At 44.0% G+C, this 20,955-nt stretch overlaps 1 protein-coding gene and 1 long non-coding RNA gene across 3 annotated transcripts in view; one reads left to right on the top strand and one right to left on the bottom strand.

The window, feature by feature from the left end:
• RGS6 (regulator of G protein signaling 6) overlaps positions 1–20,955 on the bottom strand; it is a 585,661-nt gene that overhangs the window by 130,679 nt on the left and 434,027 nt on the right. The gene's annotated exons all lie outside the window — the stretch shown is intronic.
• LOC122239658 overlaps positions 11–20,955 on the top strand; it is a 55,182-nt gene continuing 34,237 nt past the window's right edge. The window contains exons 1-4 of one of the 2 annotated variants that reach the window (XR_006218976.1): positions 11–819; positions 8,954–9,041; positions 10,028–10,225; positions 12,415–12,595. This is a non-coding gene — a long non-coding RNA (uncharacterized LOC122239658). Of the gene's footprint in view, positions 820–8,953; positions 9,042–10,027; positions 10,226–12,414; positions 12,596–20,955 lie in introns of those variants that run through there. The other variant, XR_006218977.1, reaches the window with a different exon arrangement.

Below are 20,955 nucleotides of genomic sequence, written 5' to 3'. Positions count from 1 at the left end.
CCAGCATCTTCTGTGTCCCCTTGAAGCTACCCAGCCCTCCCGCTAGGGGGCGCGCCCTCTATCATCAGACCCATTTTGCGGTGGAAGCGAGGAGAAAGTAAACATCTGCGCAGCTGATGCCCGCGGCAGGATTGGCCCCTGGTTGTAAGCATCCTCTCTAACTGGCCCCGAAAGCTCAAAGAAAGAAATACTTGCTTCGTCCTGAGCCGGAGTGTGGACGACCAGCTTCCTGTTAGCGGCGGGCAGCTACCGATTCGGTTACGTGGGCGCTAGCGCCCAAGGTCAGGTTCGGGTGCCGCTTCCTTACAGCTGACCCATGGAGTTCTGCCAGAGGCCTAAACGGAATGACGCTGGTTGACTTTTTTGTGTGTGTGGGATCCCCTTCTCCTTTGGGGTTCACTTGAACTGGAAACACACTGAGGAATTAAAGACCATCAACTTCAGTTACACATCTGATACTTGATGAGTTTGAGGCTTAAAATGCAGTTCTGGAATATTTGTGAAACTTCTCGCATTCAGGGCTGAGAGCAGGTGATAACAAGAAAAGAAAACCAGCCTGAACGTTTGTGGTAGGAATATTCAGATCAATGTTTACCAAAAGTGAGCAATGATACAGAGCTCTGTTAAAGAACACGTTCTTGTGGTGTTCCGGTATTTACATTATTTTTACTTCAATGTTATAAACATTAAACTAGGAATCAACTTTTTATGCTTTTAGTTCTTATATAAGCCATATGGCCAACGAATGCACAAATAAAAACAGAGACACCGAAGAGTAAAATTCGAATTACGAAGCATTAATTGGAGAAGCTCAGTGGGGTAAGTGTCTGACTCTTGATTGCAGTTCAGGTCACGATCTTGCCCTCATGAGATCAAGCTCCGTATTGGGCTCTACGCTAAGCATGGAGCCTGCTTGAGATTTTCTCTCCCTCTGCCCCACCCCCCCCCACTCGTGCTTACGTGCTCTCTCTCTCTCTCTCAAAAAAAAAAAAAAAGCATTAATCCTTGTGATGGATGTCACCTTGCTGACACTAAATTGTCACTTTTGTGCTTCTTAGGTTAAACCATATGCAGTTGCTGTTTTTGTAGGTCATGAATGACAGTGGCAGAAAGAGTAATTTACATGGTACATTTTTGTTAACTTCAGTCTTCTGACTATGAACAAGGTGGACCCCTCACTGGAGTCTCTATTATTATTCTTGTTATCATTACTACTTTTAAAACCATGTACTAGCTCTTACAGAATCACTCCAAGTGTACCTTGCGATACATGGCTTAAAAACTTAAACAAAAAATAGCGGTTAGTTTCCTCAAAATAAGAGCCATTTTGTATTTTCTGCTGAGTTTTTATGTTCCAAGATGGAACCCGAGGAGGACATCTGTAGCATGATAAGCCAGGTACAATGCCACAGGGCAGGCACCCTGCGATGTCTCAGTTCCCCCATCATTTTTATCTTTCCAAATTACTACAAAACTTGTTTGTACATTCTGCCACGGCTTCATTTAGCAGAAATGTGTCAGTGACCTAATATGCCCTCTTCTGTCCTTTATCATTAGGCGGTGACACTTCAAGTGGTGTGTGACTGATGTACTATGTCTTTTCTGTGATGCCAAATCGATTTATTAACTACTCTAAGAGTCTAAGTTCTCGGTCTAGAAAAATGTCATTCCAGTGCGGACTCTCATGGCAAAAGAGAGGGTTTGCTTTTGCACCTGGTGATAGATTCCAACTAAGTACAACACGAGTCCGAGACCGATGCTGTCAACCAAATGACAGGCAGCTATGGCTTGCAAACATTTAAAGTTAAATGATGTTATTATAGTGTCTGGGTCACGGGCACTGAAATCTCGTGGCAGTACTTTGTCACAAGGCGGCCGTGCACATTCTATATACATGTAATATCGTAAGCGTTGAAAAGATTACCATCAAAATCGAAAACATTTAAAACATCAAAAGACAAAACTGTAAACAGGAGCTGAATTTCCAAGTGCTCAAGTCATCTGAGAACCGACAGGGATCTCTAGATCTTAGTGCAAGTCAGTCTTGTGCCGTCACAACAGAAGGGACCCTCAACCTTTCCTTTAAAGAGTAAGAGTTATTTGTGCATTAATGAGCACGAGTCAGCTTATTAAAACTTGATCAAAACACAGCTGTTTGGGAGCATGCCTTTTGCAGAAAGCAGGAGCCAATTACCCCAATGACTCCACTCCATGGAGTAGAGAGGAAGGCTACCTGAGAGCAGAAAGCAAAGCAAACCCTGAGGTTTCATCGTTGGCTGTTCTCTTTCTCATGTAGGTTCCCTTTCCTACACTGCTCACCTTCCCCGTTTTACGCAGATCCCAACAAACGCGGTAAGAAAGCATGAGTTAAGAAAACAAGATGGTGATGGTGCTCTTGATCTGTTGGGAGGCCATGGGGCGGCCCTGCCATCACAGCAATGAGCCATTTCCCCAGAGCTTCCACCCCACCACAAGGGTGGCAGCCTTGTGCGGAGGGGTTTTCATGCCTCCGCGTCGGAAAGGTCATAGCGTCTGTGTTTCACACTAGGTCAGATTCTAGAAGGAGGGAATGTTTCCTGACCGAGGGGGCTTTAAAAGAGGGCTATTCCAGCTCAGTGCCCGGAATAACACTGACCTCATTGGGGTGAAAGTGTCAGTGAAGGAATACGGCGCTCATTTGAGGGATGGGGAATAGCAGATCCCGAGTCCTAGAGGGAAACAAAGCTTTCCACAGATATCAGCCAATACAGACTCATTACTGCAAGATGGTTCTTTGAACAAGCACACGATCAAAGCCTAAAGAGGGTTTTGGAGAAAACAAAGTAAGCACCCTAACACACAGGCAGCTTGAAGTGATGCTGCATGGGATACGTAGGGGGGGACTCAGATTGCTCCCGAACTATCTGTGATCTGCCACAAGGGTTAAAGATGGTCACCAGTTTTTAAGAGAGAAGGACCTTGGGACTTACTATTAGAACATACAAAACAATATGTCATGACACAATACAAATCCACATAATTAATTACTAATTATTAGTAACAATGTCTACAATATGTCATGACACAATACAAATCCACAAAATTAATTACTAACAATTAGTAACAATGTCAGTGTAACTAGAGAAAATTGTGCAGCTGACCCTTGAACAGCACAGGTTGGTACTACACTGGTCCACTTATATGTAGATTTTTTCCTCAATATATACAGTATAGTAAATGTGATTTCTCTTCCTTATGATTTTCTTAACATTTTCTTTTCTCTAGCTTATTTTGTTGTAAGAATATAGTCTATAATACATATGACATACAAACTATGTGTCAATTGACTGTTTATATTATCGGTAAGGCTTTTGGTCAACGGTAGGCTATTAGTAATTGAGCTTTGGGGAGTCAAAGGTCATACGCAGATTCTCAACTGCATCGGAGTGGGGGTAAGGAGGTTGGTGTCCCAACCTCTGCATTGTTCAAGGTCGACTGTCTGTAGTTTTCCTTATCAAATGTGGCTTTAGGGATTCTCATGAGTTGTTTTCATCAAGTCTGAGTTAATGTTACACGCAGGTCCTGAATAGCAATGCACCACGCCAACTAGGAAATCAAGACTGGATGCCCACGGTGGGCAAATCCAAGAGCCCAGGGCGGGCTGCTGCTCTCCCTGCACCCTTCTTACCAAATACAGCCTGAAGGAGGCTGATTTCCCAGAATCTATTACCTGTAACCAACCTTGATGGGGAGGCTGCCTTGTAAGTCTTGGCCCTGAAGCACACTGACATAATGGCCCATGAACTACAGGGGAAGAACAGAGATGACCAAACACAAAGACAGTACAAAAGTGGAGGCGTTTACTACGGATGGGCCAGGGACACCCTCCTCCTGCCCCACCCCCAGCCTATATTCCCTTCCTAAATACTTGACCGCCTCTGTGTAGTCCCAGGCCCCGGGACCCTACCCACACACAACAACTGCCTCTGCTGTAACTTCCCAGCACTGAACGTGCAGACGGCACCGTGAGTGCTCAGGGGACGATTTGCTAAGGAGCGCTTTCCTTTTCAGTCCGGAACCTTTTGCCCAGGCTCTTGGATAGCATTTCAACACCCCCTTATACTTCCTCCAATTTATTGGCTACCGTGCCATTAGAGTCTGGACTCAGACATCCCCAGCCCCTTGAGGACACCTTGAAAGGAGAGGGCCTCGCTATAATAAGAAAACAGCAGACCTGAGACACGAAGGCGGCACTCTGATTTTCAAAAGAGGCTATGAGGCAGTGACCGCAGTCAGAAGTGAGAGCTGCTTACACGTCAGGAAGTGGGAAATGAGATCCCAAGCACGGAAGGGAGTCCCTGGCAGTGGTTCCTTCAGCTAAGGGTGGGGGGGGGGGCAGGCGCGGAGACCCAGGGTAAGTGGTGAGGTCTGTGCCTCGACTGCCGGGAACGAGCTCGCGTGTGGTGACGTGAGGCTGCATGGGTGACAGGTGGCAGCCATTGCCACACGTGTACACGTTTGCGTGGGTGTGCACGTACAAACACTGCCTACGTCATTGGCAGTCTAGGCTCCCGACAACCTGTCTAGGCTGCCGACAACCAGCCTGGGTGGGCAGGTGAGGCTCAGGTGACCGCCCGAGGTGACACAAGTCAGTCATCAGTGGGGCCGGCCTCTGAACCCGGCTCTTCTAAAAATGAGTTCCTTACTCCTTGCTTTGTTAAAAATGTCCCTTTGAGAGTTTCAATAGCCTAACAAACGTAAGGGATTACTACCATTGTTTAGTGGCCATTTTGGGTCGGTCTGTTATGCTGCTCAGGGCAGACCAACTGGTCACCTTTTCGGGCAGAAGAAGGGGTGAACCTGTTGTGAAAAGGTCCTTTTCTTTCTCTTTTCCGCGCTGCCTTCCGCTGTCCTGGGCGAGGTGCAGGCTCGTGAAGGAGCGGGTTGGGGAAGGCAGGGAGGAACTTGCAGGGGCAAAGCCCAGCCTCTCAGACAGGTGTCCCCCAGCCCTGTCCTCACGTTCTCGCTCCAGTGACCCCCATCTCAAAATGCGGCTGCTTCTGTTTGAAACACCTCTGATTGTCAAGGATTTTTTTTCCCCCCTCTTACACTGGTCTTTAAATCAGTCTCCCTGTAACCTTATCTCGCTTAGCTCTGCCTTCTTCAACTTCTTGTGAATCCCTTTGAGTGTTTCTCTTCTCCGGGGGCCCCACTTTCTTGCGTGTTCCTTCATGCTGATGAAGGAGCCAGCTTCATCACCTTGTGAGTCACTCTCCCAGTGAGAAACTGAGATTTGTCATCGTTCTCTGAGAGTGGGTGCCTTCCCTTGTGGATAGCACTTCCGGTATGCTCTCGCCGTGTCACGTCTCCGAAGTTAGACACTATACTTCCACCTGTGGCGGTGACGGCATGGGCAGCCCTGTCATTGAGCCTTCACTTTGGCCCTTTTTTAGTACAGGACAGACAAATTAGCTCTACAAACCGTACAATTCTACTCCATCACATTTCATTTCATTTGGTCCATCAGTTGAGAACTTTTTCTTTTTAAAGTTTATTTATTTAAATTCAGTGTGTGTGTGTGTGTGTGTGTGTGTGTGTGTGTGAGCAGGGGAGGGACAGAGAGAGAGAGAGGGAGAGAGAGAGAATCCCAAGCAGGTTCCATGCTGTCAGCACAGAGCCTGAGGCGGAGTTCGAATTCACAAACCATGAGATTGTGACCTGAGCCAAAACCAAGAGCTGGACACTTATTCTGACTGAGCCACTCAGGCGCCTCAAGATCTTTTAAAATGCTTTCATTTGGCCTTTTTTGCCATGCTCGCTGTGTGGGGGCCACACAGAGCATCCCAAGGCATGTGATGTCTCTGCATTCCTGGGGACAGCTCACACAGTATGCTGTTGGCAGTAGAGGGAAAGATGGCCTCAGAATTTCCCTCAGGGGTGAAGGGGCATTCACAGGAGGCTGGAATCTCAAGTTCAGAGGCAGCACTAGTCCAAGAGAGAAGGACCAGCCTGGCTCCATTTCCCTCCAGAGGATATCAGACAAACTTCATCAAACACCTTCCCTCAAGCTTCTGTCAGTATTTTTCCATCCATCCAGAATTTCTGCCCCTCCCATGGCATTGTACCCTGAGGCGTCTTAAGGGAGTTGCTCAGAATAGCGTTTCATTCCCAGGTTTGAATCAGTCATAACTTTGATAGGAACACACCTCCTGTCTTCATTCAAGTCCTTCACCAAAACTTGAACAGGAGTGGGCCACCGAGGGTCCCGTGCTCTCTCTCCTCTGTGCTATGTCAGCATCACTGCCGATTAACACTCACTGTGTAGAACTGTTTGGCCAGGGGGTAAATGCAACCTTACTCTACACCAGTATTACCCCAGCAGTATTCCCACCCCAAGTGTGAGAGGCGCCATCAAATATCTTCCAGAAGTTAAGGTACCCGAGACCTTTAACGTTCCTTTTAATTGCAGTAAGTTTATTATCTATTCAATAATTATCAATTCAATAATGTATTATCTTGACCCTTTCTGGAACTGGAACATAATTTTTTCCCAACATTCTCAGATACAATTCACATAGGCCCACAGGCTGAACTGCTTTAAAGTAATTTAGTACTTGGTTTACTGTCTTGACTCTTTGGTGTCAGTCCTGTTTGCTTATTTCTCTCCAGTTAGACCACGGTCTTTGAGAGGAAGGATAAACATGGAGAAGGTGCTGAATTCATCTGCTTACTTACTGTCAAGTACTGTAATAACTCGACTTCTTTAAGTAGTGAGTAGTTCTGTCCCCTCTTTGTCCTTTCTTGCTGAACATCTTGTTTCAGCAAGATGTCTTGGGACGTCTTGTTTGTCCCTCAAGAAACACCACCCCAGACAGGCTGTCCTGGATGGACGGGATCAGTGGGTCCCTTTGCCCTCTGGCTTCCGTTGGGTTCAGCCAATCCGAGGTAGCAGCACTCAAGGGAGGAGGGAGAAGAGAAAGACAGTGGGGTCAGCTCACCCTGCGTGATTCCTTGGGTTGGCTGGGGTCCACCACTGAGAGCCACTGCTTCTGTCTTGTGTCCCCTCCCAGTTATTCTCAGGTTCTGACTTGCCCCTTCTTTTGTTACTTTCTGTACTCTACCCATACCTTTAAAAAGTCTTGTTATTAAACTATCTTCAAATATCATCAGTGAGCCCTCTGTTTCCTCTTGAGGCCTTCACTCATCCTTCTTGGGGCTCTCAATCTTTTTTTTGTCACTGTTGACCTCGGGATGTTTCCCAAGACTCCAACCTTTCTCACTGTTAGCCTGTCTGAATATTATTCTTTCAGCTTTGGATACTTTATGTTTTTCTCCTTAGCCTCCTTGCTTTGTTACGTGCATCCTTTCAATACCTAAGCCCTACAGAAATGTTCCTACATGGTTTTTTAAAAAATATATTTAGATCCTTTCCTTTCTCATTAGAATCACTTGAAAATCCCAAACTGCCACAGAACTGCAAGGTTGGAAGGGACCTCTGAGGCCACCTAGTCCAGCCCTCCCCACTGAGCACCCTCTCGCTCGACGACATCTCACAGACAGAAAATCATTTGCGAATTTTGCTCTTTATCTCTGGCAACGCAATAGTTGTGTGATACCCTCACAAGTGGTGAGATGTGTTGCGACAATGGGTCCTGTGAACCTAGCCAGTTCCCAAAGGTCCTCCCCTCTGCCATGAAGCCCTTCAGGGGAACAGGCCAGGGCTGGGAACACTTAGAAGAGACAGAGTAGCAATTATTCTTTAGGAATGGATCCAACATGAAGCAGACAAGGAAAATTTAGTTAACCTACCTCTTCTACCCCTACTCCAGGAAACACATTATGGTTTGATCTTATATCAGGGATTTGCGTTCGTAATGGTATTTCCAAGTAAAGATTAAACATAGGATAGCAAAGGCCGATCATAACTTTTCTCTAACTTAGCGACACTTAATAAAATGAACAATTACAATATCAAAATAGTGAAAACCAAATAAAAGCCAAAAAGGGAAAGAGACCTAATAACACCAATGCCACACGTGTGTAAAGCCGCAGTCAAGGACATTCTGCAGGGAGGCAGTGGAGAGAGGCTCAGACTATAACTGCTGCCCTCACCCTGGTCCTTGCTCCTCAAAAGCAAACATGAGAGGAAGCATAATGGGGAAACTTTGCTGGCGAATCTGGAAAGGAGAGACCTTTTTCCTTCTTTTAAAATTTTTTTTTAAAATTTATTTATTTTGAGAGAGAGAGAGAGAGGCAGAGAGAGAAGGAGAGAGAGAACCCCAAGCAGGCTCTGCACGGCCAGCACAGAACCCGACACAGGGCTTGATCCCACGAACCAAGAGATCATGACCTGAGCCAAAACTGAGAGTTGGAGACTTAACTGACTTGAGCCAGCCAGGCACCTCAGTTTTTCCTTCTTCAAAATGGAGAAGGAGGTGGGGAGAAATGAAGGTAAGAAGATAAGTCGAGGATGGGCTGACTTTCACTGATGGAGGTGAATTTAAAGGACCCTCCTATTTTTATAAAGCGTGTTTGGCCATCCCTCTCGCCTGCCAGCCCTCTACTTAGATTAGATATATGCACTGAACGAATTCAATTGTAGAAACAACACGGGGCAATTGTGAGGCTTAGTGAACAGAATCAGCACAATGGCAAAATTGTCATTTATTTTTTTCTCTCTGTTAAAATGCAAGAAGTCATGACAGGTGAGACTTTGGTCTGGTCTGTCTGCAGCTTATAGCCACAGGCCCAGCACCCTGAAAGTACCTTGCACAAAGCTGACCTTCAGTTAACGTGTGTTGAGTGAAAGAATCAGAATGAACTGAAAAAATTAGGAGGTGGGGGAGAGAAAAAAATGGGAAGATGTTTTAATATTTATTTTTCAGAGCAGGGAGTGGATCGATACTATATAAAACTGAACCATATAGTCAATACAAATATGACTACAATCACTTTCATAATCTCTTTTGTGAAGGCATCTTTAAGGAAATAACGTGTTAGGTGGTAAACATTTACGTGACGTTTGGAATTCCCAGTGTTACTTCAGTTTCTTACTCCTGTGTGTAAGTAAAATTGACCTAAATATGTATTTTTTAATTAAATTTTTTAAAATTTTATTTATTGTTGAGAGAGACAGAGTGCAAACAGGGGAGGGGCAGAGAGAGAGAGAGAGAGAGAGAGAGAGAGAGGGAGATACAGAACCGGAAGCAGGCTCCAGGCTCTCAGCTGTCAGCACAGAGCCCAACACGGGGCGCGAACCCACAAACCGTGAGATCATGGCCTGAGCCAAAGTCAGATGTTTAACTGACTGAGCCACCCAGGTGCCCCTGTATTTTTTAATTTTAAAAAGGTGTTAGAGTGTGATCCCCATTTTACAGTTTGTCTGTCTAGATAGCTTCTCTCTCCGACACATATTCTTTGAAAGAATCTAAACTGATGTCCACCTGATATCCCACATGGTTATTTTTGGATGGTGCAATCTGGAAGATTATTTTACTTTTTTTTTTTCTTTGTACTTGTCCATGACTCTTGAATTCTTTGAAATGAGAATGTGTGGTTTTTATAGAAACAATGTTACAATTGTTCTTTAAAATTGTATAAAAATAGCCACCATCTGTCACCATACAACATATTGTGGTGAGCACTGAATAACGTATAGACTTGTCAAATCACTACGTTATTATAGACCTGAAACTAATATAACATGGCAGGTCAATTATACATGAGTTAAAAAAAAATGGCAGATATTTACATCATAAATGTGAACATCATAAATATTCCCTACCACTAGACATTTTGTAATAACATTAAAAATGTGATTGATACTGAAGATAGTTTTAAATACAGAAGATAATAACAGTAGATATTGGTACATCATGTGATTTGCCACGGACTGAAAGTGTCTGATCATTTGATTTTGTTTCTATTAAAAAATAATTAGTGATAATTATGAGGGCAGACTGTAGGGTGGATGTTGCTCAGCTCATTTACAAAAGTTGTTTTAATCCAATTTGCCATTTCCTTCTCTCTATTGGTTTTCTTTTTAAAGCGGACTGTTACAGAGGCTCCTGGCTCTATTCTAGGCTGAGCATGTGACCATATGCCAGTGAAGATGGTTTCATTTTTAGGAGACCTATTATTGGCTATTAAGGCTCTCCTGAAATTGCTAGAATCATTCCGAAATGCATCCCGTGGAACAACATATTCCTAGACTCACCTACTTTCTGTTTCTCATGCTGTGGACAAGGTAAGCTAAGGCAGACCTTTGGGAAGCACATGTTTGTCCACACGCTTCAGGAGTTTGAGTGAATGAGTTACCCATCTCGTTGTCTTCTCTAAATAACATTTTCAGAAACACATTCTCAGAGAATGCAATTTCAATTTAGGTTTCTTAGTCTCATCGGGGGATACCGTAGGATACCCAGTGGAAAGTGCCCGAGTCGAAGAGTGAGGACACTGGGGTCCCATCCTAGGGCGCAGTCAACTTCTCCGTGGCTGAGCTTCACTACCTAGAAACAGGAGAGTTAGGCTAGATCCCTGGTTCTCAACCCTGGCTCCACACCAGCATCACCTTGGGGCCTCTACAAACTAGTGATGCCCTGTCCTCACCCCCAGCTGTGGGGGACTTGGATCTGGCCAGACTGTAAAGCTTTGCAGGTGATTCCACGGCACAGCCAATCTGAAGGACCGCTGAGCTACTTGGTGTCACAAATAAGACAGAATGTCTCATTATAGGCACAGGCCTGGTTCCCCAACACTGGCAAAAGTGGGGGGCCAAACTGTATCAGACCCTCTTGTGCATGGCTCCGAGATCCACCGGTAGGAGGAGACAGAAAAACATCCTATGTAAGCAGACATACCAGAGATGTAATGACATCAGACTCTTCGTTCCACTGACATGCCATGCAGGGGTCAGCACTGTCTTTGGAAGCCTGCCACCCTTTACCTGACTTGGCCATTAAGAGAGCCTCCTTTCCCTCCACTTGTCCTACTTGTGACAGTGGAGGTTTGCATCACTGCCAAAGGGACTTGTAATGTTATTAGCCGCTGCTTCCCTCCCTTCACCTGTTGGCAGCTCATCCGGGAATTCCAAACCTGTCCCCAGTGCAACTTCCTGCACAGTGGAGAGGTTATGTCTCTGAAAGTGCACACTGACCAGGGAGACCTGGGTGGGAGCAGCCAGAGAGGAATGTGGAAGGCTTTGCACACCCATTGCCTACACCGTGTCCAGGCTGCCTGGGTAGCTTTGTAAAGCATCAACTTGGCTAGGCTGAACCCCCTTCCCCAGGTTCCCTTTCCCCACTGTTTCCGGTGAGGGTGGGCCACCAGGGACATTCCTTGTGGGAATGGAGAGAGGAAGTGAGCACAACTCACGCCATGTCCCTTATCGGAGGGCTCCCCTCCTTGGGGCAGGGCAGCAGCCAGACCTGCGACTGTCCCACCTCTCCCTGGATTTTCCTTCAGCTTCTCTGACTCCTGGGTGCGTGTTGGTCTCTGTGATGAGGGAGCCAGCACGTGCTGCAGGACTACATCCTCAAGGGAGGCGGTGAGAATTGACATGGGTCTCAGTCAATCCTCACGGGTTCCCGCGTGGGTGTGGTTCCTGACTTGTGCTCCCTCTCCTTACTTTACATCATCTTCCATTGCTGGCTGCCTGTCCTCCGGACTCTGAGCTTCCACATCGGAGGATCAGAGGTTAGGACGACAGCCTTACAGAGGCTGCACAACCAACGACTACAATTGCATAACGTCCAGCCCCTGTAACAAATACATACATTCATACCTATACCTGTAATGACATTCCTTACACCAACCTGTCTGTCCTACTTCAGCTCAAGGTCAGCCTACTCAAATTCTGTGCTGGTCTCTTTCATCACTGTGCACCTCTCTTTTGAGTGTCCCCACTCATGCCTGTTCATTCTTGCCTAACATTTGTGTCCTCCATGGGATTCTAAGCTCCAGGGGGGCAGAGAGGGCTGTCGGTTTTCGCTTTCCATTGTATTTTCCCTGTACCCGGTACCTTGCTTGGCACACAACTAACCTTTCTTCTTGGCACAAGAAATATGGGTGGGATAAATGAATAAATAAAAGATGCTAGACAGATGAAGGAGAGGAAGGAGGAGGAGCAAGGAATCACCGAGGGGATAAAGTGTGAGGTTCAGCCAAGGCTTGGAGCCCAGCCAGGCTCGGAGGTCCGTCGAGGCCAATCACTGTGCGGGGGGAGCCGATCCCGACAGCACGCAGTTAGGTGCCGCGTTTCTCTCCAACAAGAGATTAGGAATTGCTTACTCGTATAAGATGAATGCTTGTGAACTAGACAGATTTCCCTTTTTCACGGCCAATTTTTGCTAATGATTTTTCAAAGTCATGACAGCCGATACTCTTAACTATTGAAGCAATCACAATACAGTGTTCAACTTTTTTTTTTTTTTGAAGTTTGAATTTCTTGAAAGTAAAAGTGGAATTTGGAAATGTATCATTCCCTTCAGAATAAATTAGTGAGTGTCTGTGGAAGAAAAAAAAACAATTAACACATTCATGGATTGTGGGTAAGTTTTTACCGTTCTTTCCAACAGCAATTTATGTAAGGAAAGCTTTCTGCCCTGATTTGAGTGGATTTATCCCTGTGTTTGCATTTGCCAACGTGTTTGAATTTCACAATTTCTGCTTCCAGCCTAGCACAACACCCCCTTTAACTCTGGACACAACCCTGGAGCATGAAGTCTGACTGGAAGGTTCTAGAAGATTAGTGCTTATCTGTGGCCCCAAAAGGAAGGAGCCAGCAACCTGGGAGGGTCATGGCTCTAGATCTCAGGCCTGGAAAAAGAGCCAGGAAAGCTGGTTTTAGTTTTTGATCCCACCACTAATGAGCCACGAGACCTTGGAGAGCTCACTTAACCCACATCTCTGACTCTGTACTCCCTTGCCTGCCTGTGAAATGAGCCAGTTGGAGCAGAGGATCACAGAGGACCGTCAAACTCTGGTATCTTCTGATTCTAAGGTTTACCCTTTCTGGCAGAAATCATGGTAAATGGCTCTTGTTAGACAGATACAATGACTTTTGGGAAGATTGGCGTAAGAGCTAAATTTAGGAAATTACCACTTAATACCAGCTCTGCTCGGTTTTCCCCTGAAAACAATTGACCTCTGAACATTTCCCACATAAACACTTTAAATCGAAGCATAACTTTTTTTTTTGTATGAAAAGTATCCCATGATTTCATTCCATATGAAAATTATGGTTTATAATTAAAATGTTTGATAGTAGTCCCAATGTTTTCCTTTTTTTCCCCTATTAAACCTTCTCATCAGGTCCATACTTAGGAATTTTCCAGGCCCCACCAGAGCTGATGTGAAAGCCTTCACTTTCAACTAAAACTATGGCTCCTCACACTCTTCTGTTTTATTTGGCATTCATCTATTTTAAGGACCCATTTGTTTTTTTGAAGTTTTTTTTTTTTTTTTTTTTTTTTTTTGCAGTTTTCCTACACTTTGCTGTTCCTACCATCTGTTGTTGAGTCTTTTAACTACACAAGACTGTTTACTCAGCATGCCCTCTCCTTGGACCTTCACTTTAAATTCTATGACTTTTATTGTTAATTTGAGGATGTGCCATGGGATCAGAAACATCTACTGAACTTAATTCGATAGACTCATTGGGTAAATGTGATTCCAAGATGTTGATTCCCATGGGATACACTTTGACGTTGTTAATTTACACAAAGTATGCAAACTTGAATATAAGCTATCCCAACAGTTGTATCGTGGGATATTTTTTTTTTTTCTCTGAGTCTTCAAAAACAGCTTGTGTCTAAATGACTAAAAAAACAAACTAACCGGCCATAATTTTTGGTGGATCCGGGGAAGTAAACAATTATACCACTAAGGACGTTCTTGCGCGTGACAGTTTCCAAATATTTCCTAGACCACGCGTCGGGCCTTGGGGATCTGGTGGTGAGACACGGGTGACACCGTCTTACTCTTGGAAGCTGGCGAAGCCTTTCTAAAGTTCCTCTGGTGTTGTCGGGTCATATTTCAATAAATTAACTTAGGTGATTTTCTCCCACCACACCCGCCACCCAGTGTGTGCCCTGCCTTTTGCCCCAGGAAGCAGCCAGGGAGATCTCCCTGTCTTGGGAGGAAATGACCAAACACAGCAGGAGTCGGTCCTGCGCGTCTGGGTCTAGAAAGCCCACTTAAGCTTTCAGGGCCTCCCCGGGAAAAGCAGTCTTTGGGATAGAATGGTGACAAAGGAGGGAAGGAAAGGAAGCCAAAGGGCCAGGCACCCCTGAAGGGGCCTGGGTACTCGGCCACACAGTTGATAGAACAAAGATCTGGGCATCTGGGATACAGGGGATCTGCAGCCTTGCACCTCCCAAGGGAAACACGGGGAGTCTGCAAGGCCCCACAGCCCTGCCTCCCAGCCCCACAATTGGTATTTGATATTCCCAGCATGGTGAAGGAGGACAAATAACGTGTCTAGCAGATGGGCCTGAAGTGCCCAGCAGCGTTTCCCATAGCTAAGAGGGGGTAAACTGAGTATTTTTACGTGCTTCTGAAAAAAAGCACTGGGGAAGCATGTGAAAAACAGGGAGAACCCAACAACACGACTACTGACACGAATACTAGGAAACAGATGGAACGGAGCTCTCACGGTAGGACAGACGCAGTTTTAAATATTTTTACGTAGTAACGCATTTAATCCCCCCAGCACCTCTGTGGAGTAGGAACTACTTGGCGCACGTCCACAGTTGGCTCCGTGAACGGTAGGCCCGTTCTCTTTACATCCACGATGCCCCAAGGACTTAAACCAGCCGCCTTCCTCCGAGTTCGTTGGAGATCACAAATGGGGCCTGGTATTTGCTGTTCACATAGACAATGGCTTCAAGAGGCCAGGACATGCTGGGATTCAAAAACGATGCCACAGATGAAGGGTCACTCTACAGTTTAGGGTTTTAAAGTAGGCCAACTGTGAGACAAAAATGAAGTTCCTTTTCTCTTAGGGCAGGGGCAGCAGGTGGAGGAAACAGGGCCACACAACGAGATGCTCCATGAGAGGCAGAGCCGCATCAGGGCAGCCCCAATCTGAGCTGCTTCTCTGATTTATATTGCTCTGGCCCTTTGCTCACTGATTTCGCTCATGTACAAATGCTTCCCGACCCTCTGAGAAAATCCCCCAAATATTGCTTACTACAGAAGCGGGTTGGCATCCGATAGGATTCTGCAAGCATTTTCAGGTGGGAGGAAGCGGGACAAAAAGATGAGGGATGCCATAAGGGCAGGGACTAGGAACAGACAGGAGAGCCCTGCTGCTGGAGACGCCAGTCCTCTCCCTTTGGTCCACAGGGACCACTCTCCGAGGAGGAGGAAAAGCGCTTATCCAACAGCACAAAGTTTCTCAGCTTTGCTAAGCCCTCTGGCAAGAGTGAGTTCTCTTTCGGAACATTCCAGAGGAGCTGCTCAGTGGCAAATTGAAAGGTCAGCTTGGGAGAGCTTTTCTCTACCTTTATTTATTCCGGACTGAAAATAGATTTTGGCCATGTCTACAAATTAAAGTGCAGTTCAGGATATATGCCACCGTCTCCACTCGTCCCACTGAAATTCTTGAAAACTTTTTTTTATAGTTTGTTCGTTTGTTTGTTTAGAGTCAATGAGCTGGAGAGGGGCAGAGAAAGAGGGGACAGGGGACCTGAAGGGGCGTCTCTGCCGACAGCAGAGAGCCTGCCTGATGCAGGGCTGGAACTCACAAACCATGAGATCCCGACCATGAGCCAAAGTCAGATGCTTAACTGACTAAGCCCCGCAGGTGCCCCCCCACTGAAATTCTTTGTTCAGCATTACATTGAAGATCAAAGCCAGTCGTAAAAATGAGAGAGAGGAGGTGAAGCCATGCCCAAGGCTGGCTGGGTGAGAATCTCAGCCCCACTGCTAAACAACCCCTGGGGGGATGGGGGCCGGCAGGGTCAGTCAGCTGCACCTTCCTCAGAAGAGCCCCACGTAGCAAAGCTTCACTTCATTGTTTGGACCATTAAATAAGAAAACATATATTAAGTCTGGTGAACCAGGAGCAAACAGACTCCCAATAACACAGCTCCTTACTATGTGATTTAAGGAATACATCCCAATTGTCTGAACCTTCTGTCTCAAGAATTCTTTTGCAATCAACCCTGAGGAGATTGGCTTCTGAAACCATCCCCCACGTGTGCACATTGTCTGCAAACACTGTTGGACAGCGGCAGCCTTGAACTTTTCTTCCTCATGTCATCTCTGAAAGAGGACTGAGAACTTAGGAACCCCCATACGTATTTTAACATAACATCTAAACATTTAAAGGGATCTTGGGGGCACCTGGGTGGTTCAGTCCGTTGAGCGTCTGACTTCAGCTCAGGTCATGATCTCATAGCTCGTGGGTTTGAGCCCCCTGTAGGGCTCTGTGCTGACAGTTCAAAGCCTGGAGCCTGCTTCGGATTCTGTGTCTCCCTCTCTCTCTGCCCCTCTCCTGCTCATGCTCTGTCTCCCTCTCTCTCAAAAATAAATATACATTAAAACAATTTTTTTAAAGGATCTTGAATGGCTGTGAGGATGTACTTTCAGGTGCGGTGTATATGACACCCAAGCTTTAAATATATTTTTGACAGAACCTCAGACTCGAATCATGCACCTTAGGAAAAAGGACTGTCGTAGAACCAAAATGGCCAGCAGGGCTCCTTCTCCCGCAGACCAAGTTTGGGGAAATATGTTGAAGCTGAAGGTTCCTTTAAAAACATCCAAACCATGTCCCCTCCAGTTAGAAGACTTCTCTTCCACCTGCCCTTAGCTCTAGATTTCCCAATGACACTCTGGGGAACTGAAAGGAAAAGATAATTCCAGGGTGCATCTATGCATCTGACAGTTGGGGCAGGTCATTTTTAACACCCTCTCCTTCCTGACAATAACAAATAAGTGAATTTTGATAAAACAGAAATATCCACCAAAAAAAAAAATAACCCCACAATTTAGGTAGTTACTAAATCATACCACTAAGTAACAATGTCATTTTCTTGTTCAATTTCAAACACAAAATTTAAATTCAAGTATAAACTGCAAAGGGTCACACAGAACGACAGAATCGAAACAGCTTAAGTCCGTCTCATTGTGCTATCAGTGTTTACTTTAATCTATTGAAACTATTTTTTTTTTAATTTTTTTTAACCTTTTATTTATTTTTGGGACAGAGAGAGCATGAACAGGGGAGGGGCAGAGAGAGAGGGAGACACAGAATCGGAAGCAGGCTCCAGGCTCTGAGCCATCAGCCCAGAGCCCGACGCGGGGCTCGAACTCACGGACCGCGAGATCGCGACCTGAGCTGAAGTCGGACGCTTAACCGACTGAGCCACCCAGGCGCCCCTATTAAAACTATTTAAATAGTGCCATAGAAGTTTCAGACGTGAACCGTGGCTCATTCCAAACTGTTCTGCACTTACTCTTAAAATGAGTGCACGCTCTGCTAATTGTGTTGGGAGTTCTGAATAACTATTGGTTTTCTGATTAACTTCCACCTAGAATAGGAGGTTATTAAGGATAGGTAATTAAAATATACTAATTTAAAGCTTACATATACAACATTATATCTCAATAGTAACTATAGCAATTAAGAACTCTTAAGCCAACTCAATAATTTTAGGGAGAGGAGTATTTTAACACCAACTTTATTTAGACATGTGTGGTGGTAACATAATGACTTGCATTCCCTTTTATTATTTTAAAATTCTCTACAGACAATGTCTCCCCCATTCCTCATCCTTAATGTCTGCATTTGAAGTGGAGACTCCCGCAGCCCTGCCCTGGGTTCTCCACTAGAGGATAGATGACCGTCCTCAGGAAAGAATAAACTAGAAAGAACTAGGAGAGAGAACTCTGTACTGAAGATGAAGTTCTCTGCTTTTTCCCTTCACAGTTTTGATTACATCTGGACATGTGATCCATCAAGGGAGGGTGTCAGTTCCATGCAGGAAATGTCACCTGGTTGAGACTGTTAATCAGCAGAATAGGTGATAATTGAATAATAACCAGGGAGCAGTCAGATGGATCATGTTGCAGGTTTGTTTACAGAAACTTGACAGTGTGGGTTAAACACACAACACCCAAAGTAAGACAGCCTGTCTGAAAATACACAAGCTTGAATGTTTTTCCGTGGTCTCCTGTCTGCTAAAAGCCCGAAGTTAGATTTATGAGGCTGGGTATAATCCAAAAGCACAGCAGGGTCAAGTTCATCTTCCAAAAGTAAATGCATTTGTTTATCTCCATCTTGTGATATGCTTTTATTTTATATTTCTTTAAAATCTCAACCTCAATCTCTCTCTCTCTCTTTCTCACCCATCCACACACATCCACATCCACTAGTGCATGTATGCATGATTTTTACATGGTTGTGTATATATATATACATATATATATATATATACATATATAGTTGTATATACATATATATGTATACATATATACAGTTGTAAACTCCTGAACAATACATCACCAATATATACATAAAAGGACTGACAATTAATGGATAAATGAATAAAGATGTGGTTTATATACACAATGGGATATTATTTGGCCATAAAAAAGAAGGAAATCTTGTCATTTGCAACAACATGGATGGACCTACAGGGCACTATACTAAGTGATGTAAGTGATGGAAATGGAGAAAGACAAATATCATATGATCTCTCTTACATGTGGATTCTGAAAAGCAAGCAAGCAAACAAAAAAGCTGAATTCACAGATACAGACAAAATCTTGGCAGTTGCCAGAGGTGGTGGGTAAGGGGTTTGCAAAATGCGTAAAGAAGGTCAAAAGGTACAAACTTCCAGTTATAAGTAAATAAGTCAGGGGATGTCACGTACAGCATGGTGACTGTAGTTCACAATACTGCATTCTATATTTGAAAAGTTGCTGAGAGAGTAGATCTTAAAAGCCCTCATCACAAGAAAGAAAGTATAACTCTATGTGGTGATGGACGTTAACTAGACTCACTGTGGTGATCATTTCACAATATGTACAAATATCATATCATTATGTTGTACACCTGAAACTAATATCATGTCACGTGTCAATTATATCTCAAAAATATATACACACATGCACATAGAAAGTATAAAGTATAGACATACTTAGAGTATAGATTTCACCATTTAACTCTAAACGATGCTAATGTTAAATACATGGTGGTAATCGATCACCAATGGACCCATTACCCAATAAAAGAAAGACAGTGATACCAGTCCCTTTGTGACCCCCTGTGTCTCCATCCCTAGTATTTTACCCCCTCTATAAGAGGTAGTCCCTCTTCCAGTTTCTATTTTCTTACCCCACAAAAACTATGATTTTTTTCCCCTTTTTCAGTGTTTCTAGATTTAGTTTCTATTATTTTGTTTACGATTTTCTCCCTCTGTGTTCATGAAAGAAATTGGGCTATAATTTCCCTTTGTCATACTGGCCCTGTCTGGTTTTGATATCAAATTTGAATTAATCCTATATAATGAAGTGAGAAATTATCTTTTTTCTATTGTTTCAAAGAGTTGGTGTAAGATTGAATTTTTGTGTTTCTTGAATGTCTGCAGAACCTATAAGTAAGAACCTGGAACTAGTAGTATTTGTAAGGATTTAAAAATTGTTTTTGCTGTTTATTTATTTTTGAGAGAGAGAGAGAGAGAGAGATTGAGAGCAGGGGAGGGGTAGAGAGAGAGGGAGACACAGAATCCGAAGCAGGTTCCAGGCTCTGAGCTGTCAGCACAGAGCCCGACACAGAGCTCCAACTCACAGACTGTGAGATCATGACCTGAGCCGAAGTTGGACACTTAACTGACTGAGCCACTCAGGCGCTCCTCCCTATGGGGATATTTTAAAACATTCATTAAAAGTTCTGGAAATATTCATAAAAATTTTTTGAGTCATTTTTGGTAATTTATCATTTTCTAAAAATTTGCTTATTTTACAGAAATTCTCAGTTTGGGGCATAAAGCTGTTTAATATACACTCTGAACATCTTTTAATCTCTTCTACATCTGTGTTACATGTCCTTTTCATTCTGATATTTATTTGTTCTGATACACATCTTTCTGTTTCTCTCAAATTAATCTTACCTAAGGTTTGTCAACGTGGCCAATTGTTTCAAAGACAATTTGGGTCTTATTGATCTATTTTTCTGTTCTGTCAATTTATTGTCTTTACTTTGTCTACTTACTGGTTTATTCTGTTGTTTTTCTACTTCTCAAATTAGAAGCATAGTTTATTTGTTCTCAGCAATTAATTTCCCTCTAAGTACCACTGTATCCAGATTCTACAAGTTTTGAAATGAAGTCTTAAATTTTTGTTTAGTTTTAAGTATTTACTAATTTCTATCATAATTTTTCTCTGATCTGAGGTATTGAGAAGTATGCTTTAAATTTCCAATCTTATTTGTTCCTTCTCCTCCTCCTCCTCCTCCTCCTCCTCCTCCTCCTCCTCCTCCTTCTTCTTCTTCTTCTTCTTCTTCTTCTTCTTCTTCTTCTTCTTCTTCTTCCTCTTCCTCTTCTATTATTGTTATTATTATTATTATTATTATTACTATTACCACAAGGTTAATTGTATTGCTGTAGGATAGACCATAATATGGTCTATACAACACCAAATCTTTAAAATTTGTTGAGACTTGTTTCATGGTTTCTAGAAATTTTAATACACATTGTGGTAGGTAGAGAATGGCCTCCAAAGATATCCACATACTTTTCCTGAAAACTGTGAATATATTACCTTATGTGATAAAAGTGATTTGGCATATGTAATTAAGGATCTTGAGATGGGAGAGATTATCCTGGATTATCTGGGTGGGCCCAACATAGTTACAAGGGTTCTTTGTAGAGAAGGGAGACACTGAGGCAGAAGACTCTGTGTTGAAGCCATACAGCCCAAGAAAGGCTCAGCTAGGTGTTGCTGGACTTAAAGATGGAGGGTGTCATG

Source organism: Panthera tigris, chromosome B3, assembly GCF_018350195.1.
Source record: "Panthera tigris isolate Pti1 chromosome B3, P.tigris_Pti1_mat1.1, whole genome shotgun sequence".
Classification (NCBI taxonomy): Eukaryota; Metazoa; Chordata; class Mammalia; order Carnivora; family Felidae; genus Panthera; species Panthera tigris.
The sequence above is the reverse complement of the archived record's forward strand: the minus strand, read 5'-3'. Positions and strand labels throughout refer to the sequence as shown.